Genomic DNA, 12,928 nt, shown 5'->3' with positions numbered 1-12,928 from the left:
TGAGCTTGAACCTGGAAGGTTTATTGATTGCAGGAGGGAGGAAGCAAAGCAGCAAATAAAGAAAAAAATGAGCAATAGAATAAAACTGCGGTTGGAAAATTGAAAAGTTGTATAGCGAAGTCAGCATCCAAAGTTCCACGAAGGAAACCAATCTGTCGAAGGTGTGAAAACAAGGGGTTAAAGCTTGTTGCTGCTGTGCAAGACAGGGCAAGGGCCCGTGGCGCTTCAGCAGGCACCTTAGCTTTATCCCGACCTGAAAAAAATTCCCTCAGCGTTCCGATGGAGCATTCTTCAGTGCTGCTCTGACAACTGCAGCTTGCACAGCAACACTGCACAATGCGCCAGCCTGATTCAGTTGTCACCTCTAAACACAGTTGTTTGGGGCTGAGACCAGCGTTATGAGACCATCCAATTAATGTTAACCGGTGCAAAAGGCTTGGCTTCTGGTGGGTATCAACGGAGCGCACCAACCGATGAGAACATGACAGCAGACGTCGTCAGAGGCGGGTCCGCCTATATTATTATCGTTAATATTATTATTGCTTCGCCGTCACCTGGACAGCACTGAGTAGCGCACACTCCACAGTTTCACGGATAACAAAAATCTTCAGAGCTTGAGGCAACGCATAGATCAAAATTTACTAGACTACCATGGCTTCTGTGGGGCTGTGCAACACAGTTGATATTGTACCCAAGGCGCTCCAAATTTATGGTTTACAGAATTTAGCGTCCCCAAGCGACTCGGGCTATGAGGGACGCCACCGTTTAGGGCTCCGGAAATCTCGAGCCATCTGGTGTTCTTTAACGTGCATTGACATCGCACGTTGCACGAGCCTCTATCATTTCGCCTCCGTCGAAATGCGGCCAGGATTGAACCCGCGTCTTTCGGGTGAGCAGCCGAGCGCCATAAGCACCGAGTCACCGCGGCGGCAGAGATTGCTGGAGATTGAAAATAACTCTCCTCATCCTTCCGGAACTTTGGAGTGGTGTTGCGAGATCCCCACCACAAGGATGAGCTTCTTCATCTTTTCAGTGCAGTTCTTGGCTTTACCTTCGAGTTCACAAGTGCGCATCACATCACTGAAACGGAGGAGCTGGCAACGGGAAGCCGCATACACACATACTTACGACGAGTTGGGATGAGAATCTCGCAGTGCTGAGACTGCGTGAGAGCTCAGTGCAAAGTGCTACATTTATTTTGACAAAAAAGTTATTATTAAACAAGGCGTCAGAGAGCCGGCAGTGCCTTTTCAAGAGCTGCCGTATACTCACCATCGAAATGTCAACTCAGAGCCAACTACGTAATCACAAGTGCCATCGAGCGATGTCAGCCAGTCAGCCTTATAAGACGTGTTATAAGTTTTGTTTTGAAGCAGACCTCGCAGTCGTTTTCAGAACGGACTCCTTCGAACAAAAAGAAAAAGGTAAGCTTATCTGCACCAAGGCTCTGTTCGCCGAACACACTTTAACTGCTGCACCGCTGCGCCGGCAGTGTATGAGGACTCCCGGGGATCATGAATCTAAAGTAGAGCATTACTAATTTGGCATATATGGGCATTAATTAACCCATTAACGCTATCGGGTCTTAACCTTGAGGCGGAGTATTTGTGTCTCCTCTAATTATTTTTCTTTTTCGCCTCGTTGCCGTTGCCGTCCAGCACCGCAAGCATAGCAGGGTTAGACACCTTCATTTCTCGTCTGCAAGCTTCGAACCCTGAGTTCAGTTATAAAGGGTGCTTACACCACTTAGGTTGCTTTAACGGGATTTAAAGGTTGCTAACAGTGGCTGCACCCCTGAGCGCGCAGCGAACGCAGCTCACGAAGCCCAAAATGTCGGCTCCGGGGCAGCCTTAAAAGCCGCAGCAGATGACGAAAGCCTAGTTCTAACGACGCACTTCTTCAACGCCCCCAGTAAATTCAAGAAATATCTCGAGAACAACAAAGACGAGGCTCACTTCGGCGCCAAAAACCGCAGCAGAAGCGGATTGCAAGAAAGTATCAAACACAGACGCAGCGGCAAAGAAGGCTCTACTTTAGCGCAGAACTGTGCTGCGCGGGGAAAGCCAGCTTCTAAAGAACTCGAGGTTGCAGAAGTGCGATAGGAAGAGTATTATGATCGAAAGGGGGCAGAATGGAGGCGCCGAAATAAATAAAGAAGCGGGCATCGGAAGGAGCGAGTGATTGGAACGCATGCATCTCAATTGGAGGCTCGCCACAATTTCGCAACGGTTTCTGAGCTCGAGCAGCCTTTGTGCCAACTTGGAGGACGCCAGCCGAGCGAACTTGCGGAATCGGGCCCACAGCAGCGGCTGTCGAGGACGAGACGGAAAAAAGTTTCGAAGCTCCGGCAACTTTTTTATGCACACTTCTCTCGCGCTTAGAAGAATGATACCGCGCGCGCGGAGGAGGCGTTACAAGTGCCCCCCACACAGTGCTGAAGCCATATTTCACATATCACGCTCCCCGGCCATTTGTATCGATGGCTTAGCAACTTTCAACGACTCCTCCCCTACTTTCGTTCGCCGCAGACGGAGAAATTGCGATTGCCATTTCTCCGGGATTGCTCTGGATAATGTCGGCATGAAAATGTGCAGTCTTGGTCAAAAGTCTTCGGGCCAAAGGCTGTTCGCTTCAGCCGCATAATGGAGCCATTCGGCACTATTAAACACCGAATGACCCTGAAATAGAAGGTTTCTTCTTGCGGTAGAGAAGCTGCCTGATTGTGTTCGGAATGATCAGCTACACGGAACATTCTACGGACGTTCATTTCGCTGCAGGTGAACGCTGTGGCCTGAGAACGTTTTACGTCTGGCCTCGCGGCGCTGCGCTGCACGTAGTGGCTTCTCCGTGCGAGGCTATACAGAGGACCACGTTGTTGCGTAAGCGAGCTGAAAAACAGCCCACAGATACGGCCCGGCCAATCATATACTATAGATATACCATGTGCTACTGAAACGTGCTCGTGATGCCCTCCCGCCGACGGCGTCGCGTTCAATTCCGTCGTAAAGCGGCGCTCTATACTCCAGACATGTCATGCGCAAATTTTACGACCTGCGCCTGAGACGTCTGGCGCCTCTGAACGCATATCGGTCGCAGTATAGGCAAAGCACGGACGCGTTTCTCAATCCTGGGCAGAGCGCGCGTTGATCTTGTTTCCTCTTGCGAGACGTTCTTCGATCGACCATTTTATGCAACACAAGCTGGGGAAGAGGAAAATGCTCTCTAACGTCAGCAGCCATTTCCTTTTCCGCCTGTAGATTGCTGCCAGTATGGTGGAGGCTGTGCAGTCGCGTTCTTTATGCATTCAAGAGCGGCTGTCTCCTTCACTCTTTTTGCCGTTTAACGCATTTGTATCCTTTTATTAATTAGTTCTCGGTGACAGGGTAGCCGGGAGAGCACTGCATGATCGTGGACTGCACAAACAATCAATCGGAAGCGCAGCGTCTGCGGGAAGCATGCAACGACAGCCCCAATGCAGTTGCGACACATTTATGCTGCACTGCTACCCGCCCACCTAAAATTAAACCGCGGGAAAGTCTTCCCACCAATGACGAACTCTGGCATGTGTTCAGCCAGTATCGTGCATGGCGGACGCACGGAACAAAATCCGGTGCCGATGTTAAACCTGGAATAGAAGCGCTTTTTTCTACTTTTGCTGTGGCATACATGCAGCGTTTGAAAGGTTTTTTTCGTTACCGTGACTCTGTTTAGAGTTAGGTCTGATCTAGTCGTGGTATGACCGCAATGCCACATCGACACTTCAACGCCCTGTGGGCCCATCTGCGAACGCAAATTCGGTTTGTACGTTGTAACAGCGATATGGGCGCTGCTAATTTCTGGCCACTTGGCAGCGGGTCGGGCACATCGCTCATTGTTTCAGCTTGAACCACAGGTTTGAACTGTCATATTTGTATTTTTACTTTTGTACTGCTCTCTGCGCTGCCTCTGCTGCCGATGACCTTTGATACTTGTGTGTTTTCTGTACTCATTCCGATATGACAGAGATTGCTGACATAAACCGTGAATTACGAAAGGCACTTCGAGAGCTGAAAAAAAGCATAAAAAATAGAAAAATAGATGGTATAAGCAACCCTCCCACGCACAAATTGGATATCGTATTTTCTTTCCCCGTCTTAATGAACACGCCAGAAAATATCGCTTGTCCAAACGATAGGGCGCACCTTGCCCTTCTGCATCTTAATGCACAGTCTGAAAGGAACAAGTACAACGAAGAAACAACATTCCTTCGTGCATTTAGGTTCAGCTTTCTTTTCCTGCCGATCATCGAAACGTGGTACAAAACGCAGGAAGAAGTTCTCTGATTGTCCGGTTTTTGGAATTTTTATCCTGAACAGGCCCTACAGGCGTGGTGTGAGAGTTGGTATCAGAGCGGGTTGCATATGTAGTGCTCCCCGACTTATCGGCAATCACTCCGGATTTCGATACACTGACGCTCCACTGCAAACAGTCTGTATTTGTCGTTGTTCATCGCCGCCTGATGGCAGTACTGATAAATTTTTTGCCTACTTGGAAAAGCTCCTGAATTCTACGTGTTTTAATAAACTGCACATTACCATCGGTGGGTACTGCAACATTAACATGCTTCAGGTTACTTAAAATTCGCAAGGTCTGTATTTGCTTCTGGATACATTTCATTGTTCAAATGTATGATAACCGCCTGCACGCATCAGCTGTCGCTGAGAAAGTGTTCTTGACATGTTCATCACAAATAACCCGAAAGACTGTATCAAAGGTACGTTATCACTGCAGATGTGGGTGATCGTTTGCCTATTTTATGTTTTCCAAGCCCGGTCAGCTATGTAAGGAATTCGAAAAGCATCGTAACCATTTTTAGCTAAAAATCAAAGAAAAAACGCTTGACAAATTTAGAACTGTAGTTGAAGAAATCAACTTTACATCTGCTGATGATGCCGGCGACACCTTCTCTTTAAACGTGTCTACACAGATTGTTTTAGCTAACAGAAGGATGCATTACAATGGTTATCAAGAAAATTGCCATGTATTTTCAGTTTTTGAAAACAAAAGACCTTAATTTCTCCTCAGCATTTAAGAAATGCAAAACAGTGTAATAAAATACGCAACTCTAAACTCAGTAATTTTGAAAATCTTTTTGGACGTGTTGCTACTCGTAGTGAGACCTAGATATTACAGTCAATAGTCAAAGTTTTAAAGGAAGAAACCTAGCAAGTAAGTGTAATTATTACTTTTCGACTTTAGTGAAAAGCAGCCACAACGATAAAGCATTGTCCTATTATGACCCACTGAACGCTCATATGGCTTTTTGTCATACAGCTACTCCACATGAAGTTTATTCTGTTTTTATGTCGCTCAAGAACAGCAAATCGCGCGATATTGATGGTCTCCTTATCCGCCCCATAATGTTTGTACCTGACCTCCTAGTACCTGCTCCAGCACATATCTTTATTATCTTCTTGGCTACTGGTATTTTCCCCAAAAATAAAATTCAGCTAGCCAGAGTCACTGTTCTGTTTAAGACAAGAGAAAAGAATGAGTTTTCTAATTAACGCCCTATTTCTGTGCCGCCTGTCATGTCAAAAGGATTGGAAAAGAGTAATATGCAAAAGAGCTGTGTCGTTTTGTGATAAGCATTCCATAATATTCCTCCAGCAGTTTGGTTTCCGATTGGGTATGTCAACAGAACTGGCCCTTTTCACACAAAAAGAATTTATTATTAAAGATTCCGCACAAAGAAAATTAACACCAGGTGCCTTTATAGATTTTTCTAAAGCCTTTGACAGAGTTAACCATATCACACTATTTTCTGTGGAAATATGGGGGGGGGGGGGGAGCCTACCTCTATGCTTATTTACTCAGGCCATAAAGGGCGCATGGACGATGGTCAAATAAATTAAAAGAGCAGTATTGAAGAAGCACTGTTCGTCCAAAGACCCACCGCTGCGGCGAGGTGCCCGGTCCTCGTCGACTTGAGTGCTGGGCAAACCCACAGCAGCTGGAGGCCCAGCAACCGGAGTGCGCGGGGATTCACGTCTAAAAATCGAGGCCGCTTTCGAGTTACGGCAAAAGTGGGGCAACAGCGACCCGGATCATCCTGCTAATGCTATTGCAGACATGCTACAATTTACTCCTACACCTCGGCTTTGCGCTTCAAGCTGCCATCATGGAGAGTCGAGGGACGCGTGAATTCTGGTGGCGGAAATGAATGTATTCTCTGTCCGTGCTTGCATGAACCATTTTCGAGGTGGTGTTTCATGTGAGAGAGAGTGTGTTGCTGGCTGACAATTGCTTTTCTCCCTCCTTCCTCCTTCATGTAACATGGGGCTGCTCCGGTCCCAAGCCCCCCGAACTAGACAAACATCACTCCGAGGAACAGTGGGAGTCTGCCCTGCTCAGCTCTGACTTGGCGACGCAGCGAAAGCTGATATCCCAAGCAAGAGCAACTGCGGTTGACATTGTAAGGACTCCACCCAAAATCTGTATTTTCGCCTCTCTATCCTACCTTTTTGGAATAAAGGTTTTCTACTACTACTACTACTTCCTTTCGTCCTTTCTTTCGTCCTTTCTTTCTTTCCTCCTTTCTAGCTTCCTTTGTTCCTTTATTTCTTCCCTTCTTCCTTTCTTCCTTCCTTCCTTCCTTTTTTCTTCCTTACTTCCTTTTTCTTCCTTCCTTCCTTCCTTCCTTCCTTCCTTCCTTCCTTCCTTCCTTCCTTCCTTCCTTTCTTCCTTTCCTCCTTCCTTCCTTCCTTCCTTGCTTCCTTTCTTTTGAGTTTGAGTATCGTGACACGGTACTGCATGCAGCTTGAAGCATTTATGTTACACCAAAACCATAGGCGTGCACAGGTTTCTCAGTAAGTGGGGGGGGGGGGGGGGGGGGGGCGACATTCATGGTAGTGCCTCTTCAAGTCTTTTAGGTAGCAGGGAACAATAGGGGACCAAATCTGCGCCCCCCTCCCTGGTGACATGATATTTGGGAGGGAGAGGGGCCACTGCCCCCTTGTCCTCCTCCATGACCGAAACCCTAAACGGACGGCGTTATGCCGTATAGCGGCAGGTCTAAAAATTTTCAAAAGAGACTGCAGTGCCCTGTCCCTTCTGGCGTCACTCTGTCTAGTCTGCTCGTTTTCTTCTACGCCATACGTACCTACCAAGTGGACTAAATTCGCGCTATTCTGGTGATTACGTGCTCACAGCAGCACAACGCCATGGCTGCTGCGCCATAGCGGCGGGAAGCTTCTGTCGTGCCTCTGCTCAGAATGATCAAGGCGCAGTCTGTATGGTTCGTCTCTTTTGAAGCCCCATCATTACTATGCACGCGCGGTACGTGCGCACACAGAGGAGATTCCCAGCACGCGGCGGCAATGGCGCCAGATAACGCAGGGGAGCTATAGACACCGCCACCTCGGCCATTTTACGACCGCGGTTGTTATTGTCGCAGTTGACGGTGGGGTTCGTATTAAAGGAGCATCGCCGCCATGAACGGAAACCCGAGACACCCGCCTCCCTATACGCCCCCAATGCAGTGTACCTCAAGGCGAAACTGGAGGCGTGCGGTTTTCGAAATATGCTCATATCTATTCAGACCGTCCGCCTGTGCGGCGAGAAAAAGAGACAGCAGATGTTCCTACTTCTGCGTAACCTATCTTACATGTACAAAATATCTTGCGATGTGGCGATGTCAAGTCAGTCAGCCTCCATAAGCAAACATGGGGACGGATAAAACACGAGGCAGACGAGACCCCACCGCGAGAACCGCAGACAAGGCGACTGACACCAGATTTTTCTAAATGTTTTTTTTTTCATTTTTGCATTCCGCGAAAGCGATACTGAAACATACAGTGGGAAAGCGGCAAATTCATCGTAGCCCATAAAGAAGACCCGTGGCGCGCATGTGAAAACACAGCGTGGCACAGTCTAAACCGCTTCAGTGCGGCGGCCCTCCTTCTTGTTCGACGGGCTCTGTCCCTTCCTTGACCCGAACGCCTTGGGAAAAGCGAGCCTTGAAATCGACTCGCGGGAATAAAAGCGATTCAGTAGCGATCCCTTCCTGTCGAGAGTGGGAAACAAGCTCCGTGAGTGGGTGGACTGGTTAGGCACACGGAGAGAAAGAAGGTTGTGGGCTATTATAGCTTTGCTGCTGTTTGACATTCTTGCCACGGTCTCAACCGCTTTCCAACCACAATCGCTTGGACGCTAACCGAATTGCACTTCTGCCTACCGCAGCTTTTTCCATCGATTTTTTCTTCTTTACCTCTTTTTCCGTTTGTTTGTTTATTCTTTGTTTGTTTGCAAGCATTCGAAAAATTTTAGTGAGAGTCTTGCAGATAATTTGATCCTCTCGTGCCCCAGCCGCTGTGCCCAGCTGCTCTGACTCTGCGCCGTCCTGGTGCATTGCGCAATGCCTTTCACCTTGCAATAGATTCCTCCAGCGAGCACTGCCATTTTCCTCCGTGCCGTGCACAGTCGGGGCAATGCACCTATGTACGCATCTGGTCTTGTGCCGAGCATCATCATGATCAACAACACCATCATCATCAGTCTGACTACACCCACTGCAGGGCGACGGCCTCTCCCATGTCTCTCCAAATAACCCTGCCCTTTGCCAGCTGCGCCCACGCTTTGCCTGCAAACTTCTTAATCTCATCCGCCCACCTAATCTTCTGCCGCCCCCTGCTACGCTTACTTTCCCTTGGAATCCACTCCGTTACCCTCAAGGACCGGCGGTTATCTTTGATGCCTTCGCATTGCGTGCCCTGTCCAGGCCCATTTCTTCCTCTTGATTTCGACTAGGATGTCATTAACAAGCGTTTGTTTCCTCACCTACTCTGCCCGCTTCCGGTCTCTTAAGCCTGGACTCCATGTGCGCGAAAGAGCGAGCTACGCGACAAGGCGGCACGGCGACGCTCGCTCCGTCGCTTGTGGGCAACCTCCACGCAAGCGAAGGCGGCAGGCGACGCGAACCCGCGACGTGCGCAGCGGACTCCGTGCTTTGCGCGCTCAAGCTTAGAAACACGCCCGTAATCTGTTCCCTCTCAAAATTTTGTGGGTGTGCCTCATAGTCAGGGCCAAAGGAATATTTCCTCTACGGCAGTGGAGATAACCAACGGCGTGCTTGCGGAGACGAAGTCACTTCACGGATTCACGGGGGAGGTGTGCTTTCGTCCGGTGCCTGTGCACTCCGGCTTAGTAAAAACACTCCCATAAACTGTCACCGCAATCTGATTGTAAGTGAGCAAACTATAATTTACCAGTGAGAATGCGCGCCGCGAGTGTTTCTGCACAGTTGGAGCGCAGCGGCACGGTGGATCGAGCGCCGGTATACCCGCGGCTCGACACGCTTCTCTCCCTGCAGTACGCCCGCTCGCGTAGCCCACTCCAAATGCTGTTAGCCCTCCGCACCCAACTAGAAGATTGCTTTAATTATTTAAATCATGCGGGTCTGCCTCTCAGCTACAAAACCAAATATTTTCTCGACGGTGGCGATGACCAAGACGACGCGCTGGTTTCGTGAGATGTACCCGTGAGAAACCGTGGACAAACCGGAAACAGCTTTGGGGGGCTCTGGTTGGCCAGTCGCGTGGGGGACTTCCGGGCGACGAGCGAAATTTTCAGTGGGTGCAGATCCGAGCGACACGGCAAGCGACACATGCATTTTGCTTCGCGCGACGGCGTCGCTCGTCGCTTGCAGCCGTCGCCTTCGCGTTCGCGCGAGTTTTCGCGTACAGTCGCGGTCAATTTGAAGATGATCGCGCGAGCATCGGCCGGCTCGCCTTTCAAGCTGCATAGCGACCGATTTCGGAACTGCGAAGATAGATTGCGCTCCCTTCTTCCCCTCGTAGGCTCTTTTTGACTACAACCGTCACCCCTACGACTGACTCGCCACGTTTCTTCTGCGTTTGTTTCACTTTCCTGCCAATCATGTGTGCCCGTCGTTGCTGCATGTCTCGGATAACAATGACGCCTGTGTGCAAAACATGATAAGGTGATCCGAATTAATTTGAAGGTTATCTCGCGAAGGGTGACGAATCTTTAAGACAACACCTTTTTGTTGCACATTTTTGCCAAACAAAGTCAGAATTATGATAGCTTCCCTTGCCTTTGCTGCTCAATGAAGAACTGCTATCATATTACCAACAATATTGTCTCGGCATCGCTTTATCTTTCTTGTATATCCCTTTTTATTTGTTGTTGATATAACCGGACTCTGTTTTTATGTTCTCACTGGTTTCGATAACACTGTCACTCTCTTCTACAGCCCACATGCGCCGGACTGGTTATTCATACATAGAAAAAATTAAAAAAACATCGCCGCGGTGTCCTGACCTCCGTATAATTGAGAACATTTAGGGAAATATGAAAGCTAATCTGGCTCGCGTGCATCCGGACACAGGTGCCCAGAAACATTGTGCCAAGCAGCAGGTACGACAGTCTGCTGTGCAAAGGAGGAATTAAGAAAAATGAGAACTCCGACACCAACGTTACTGCGAAGAGAGCCCGCTCTTTGTAGGAGAGCCTGAGGGCAACGGAAGATAGTGTAATTTCATCCCTGAAAGGTGAAAAAAAAGAATGCTGCGCAAGGCTGGTATTTCTAGCATGGGTTGATGCTCGCACGATTACCTTTCAACTGATTGCGTCCACTCCCACAGTATACCGAAGAATACGACACGGGCCGTCTCACCGCTGCCCATTGACGCGTAAGAAAACAACGAAAAGTTGCGACTTGCTACAAGGAGGGTGACAGCTGCTCAAGGAACAGATTATAGTTTGAGGTTGCTGAGACCAACCTCGCCCGCTCCACTATTGTACCGCGGGTGATGCTCAAGGAACAAAAAAAAATAGGGTGGGGCAGCCAAAAAAGGTTGTAAACCAATAGGCCCCTGCCTGTGCCACTTAAGTATAACAAGCTTAACCCAATCGTAATATAGATGAAAAGGCCCTAAGGCAATGTTGTGCTTTTGCCACCCGTAGGTGGGAAAAATAAAAAAATGAGGGGGGGGGGGGGGAATGCTACCAAGCGACCCACAGCCGGGGGAGCGGGCCCGGGGAGACTCCCCTTATCTCCCCTGGGACGTAGCGGAGGGGTTTTTCAGGAGTGCACGTTGTTGGGCGAGTCGGTGGGACGTAGGTTGTGGGAATGGGACTGAGGGAAGAGTTGTGGGTATGGGATGGGAACTGGGGACAGCGAGACATTGACCCTCATTTTATCATTGCTCGACTCCTGTCTGGCCAGGACAGGGAGGGCGTCGATGTTGACCAATGGTGCGGCTCCACTCACGGGATGCCCGACCACCCAACGACGCAATAGCTCCGACTCGGAGACAGGAAATCCTAACCCGGGGCAGCTGCCTCGGGCTCCTCCACGACTTTAGGGGTCCAGTTCGGACTTGCGAAACGCTGCTCAGCTACTAACCGTCCAGTGCTTTTCGCGGTTTTTCAGACTCCGGAAGTATGGATCCAAGCCAATGGAATTAGCCTCCCGGGGTACCACCTGTGCTTCCAACCAACCTTGCACTTATTTCGAGCAGCGAAAATAGAGAGCGAAGCTACATTGATGTTTCCCTCGCCACAGAAGGTTATGACGTAACGTGGCGCTGCTATTTGTTTCGGTCGCCGCTCGAACGATCCCCTTCAAATTGATCGCGACTGTACATGGAGTCCAGGCTTAAACGTTACACCTATCGTTTTTCCTTCCATAGCTCGCTGCGCTGCCCTTAACTTGAGCTGAACCCTTTTCGTTAGCCTCCACGTTTCTGCCCCGTAGGTGAGTACCGGCAAGATACAGCTGTTGTGTACCTTTATCTAGAGGGATACTGGTAAACTGCCATTCATGATCTGAGAGAACCTGCCATATGCACTCCACCCCATTCTTATTCTTCTAGTCATTTCCCTCTCATGTTCCGATTCAGCTGTCACTACCTGCCCTAAGTAGACCTTTACCACTTCCAGCACCTCGCTGCCAATTGTGAACTGCTGTTCCCTTGCTAGACTGTTGAACATTACTTTGGATTTCTGCGTGTTAATTTTTATACCCACCGTTCTGCTCTGCCTGTCCCTGTCTTCCTGTCTGTTCCTGTCCTGGTGCTTTGCTAGTGCCTTTGCTCGTGGTTACATACATGCAAATGTGTTGTTCTTTACCAAAAAATGAATTCAGCGACCTTGTTTCGCGGGTCCATCCTTCTATTCACTCAATGCTGACGCCATGGTTTCCTGAAAAGCCTGAAAAAAATTAGGTTACATAAAAAAACTATAATTATATAAACTGCGAAAATGCAGTGTTCATTAAGCAAAAAGATGCACCTCTAAAATTTCCGTAATAAGGATGCCGATTTTTCTCAGTGTTTTGTTTCAGTGCATGAAAGCACTTTTTCACCTGCCAACAGGACAGTCTCACCTGCCAACAGGACAGTCTAACTCATACCGTTAAAGCCTGTAGTGCTGTTTACAAATAAAAAATGGTCTGATATGCGATAACTGGCTGATAGACAGCCTTCACAGCCAGTGTCTATTCACTAATTTCAGCAGTTGAGTACAAAACAACCCCACCTGTTAACACAAAATGCTTGCATGTTTGGTTGCTGAAATTTCAAATTATAAAGATTGATTATTCTGGTCTTGCAGTGTATTATTATCACCAAACACCTTTTCCTCGTGATTAGTTGTTTGGACGCTTCCCTGCCGGTATATAGAAATTGTGCTTGGAACGTTTCACAAACGTGCCTTTTCCTGTTGTTTACTGCTGCTGAACGTTTCTGCATTATGCGTGAAAAAACCGTCGGCGCGTCGGCTCCGGCGCCGCGTTGACGAAATCAAAGCCGGTAACAACACAATAAAGCTTATCTTAAAAGTTCCACCACCGCTTGACAGTGACGTCGCTGGTTACTGAAACTGACACAAACAATGCATCCGAGAAATATATTAGGAGCACGCAAGG

This window comes from Amblyomma americanum, chromosome 4 (genome assembly GCF_052857255.1).
Source record: "Amblyomma americanum isolate KBUSLIRL-KWMA chromosome 4, ASM5285725v1, whole genome shotgun sequence".
NCBI lineage: Eukaryota > Metazoa > Arthropoda > Arachnida > Ixodida > Ixodidae > Amblyomma > Amblyomma americanum.
Note: the sequence above shows the minus strand (reverse complement) of the source record.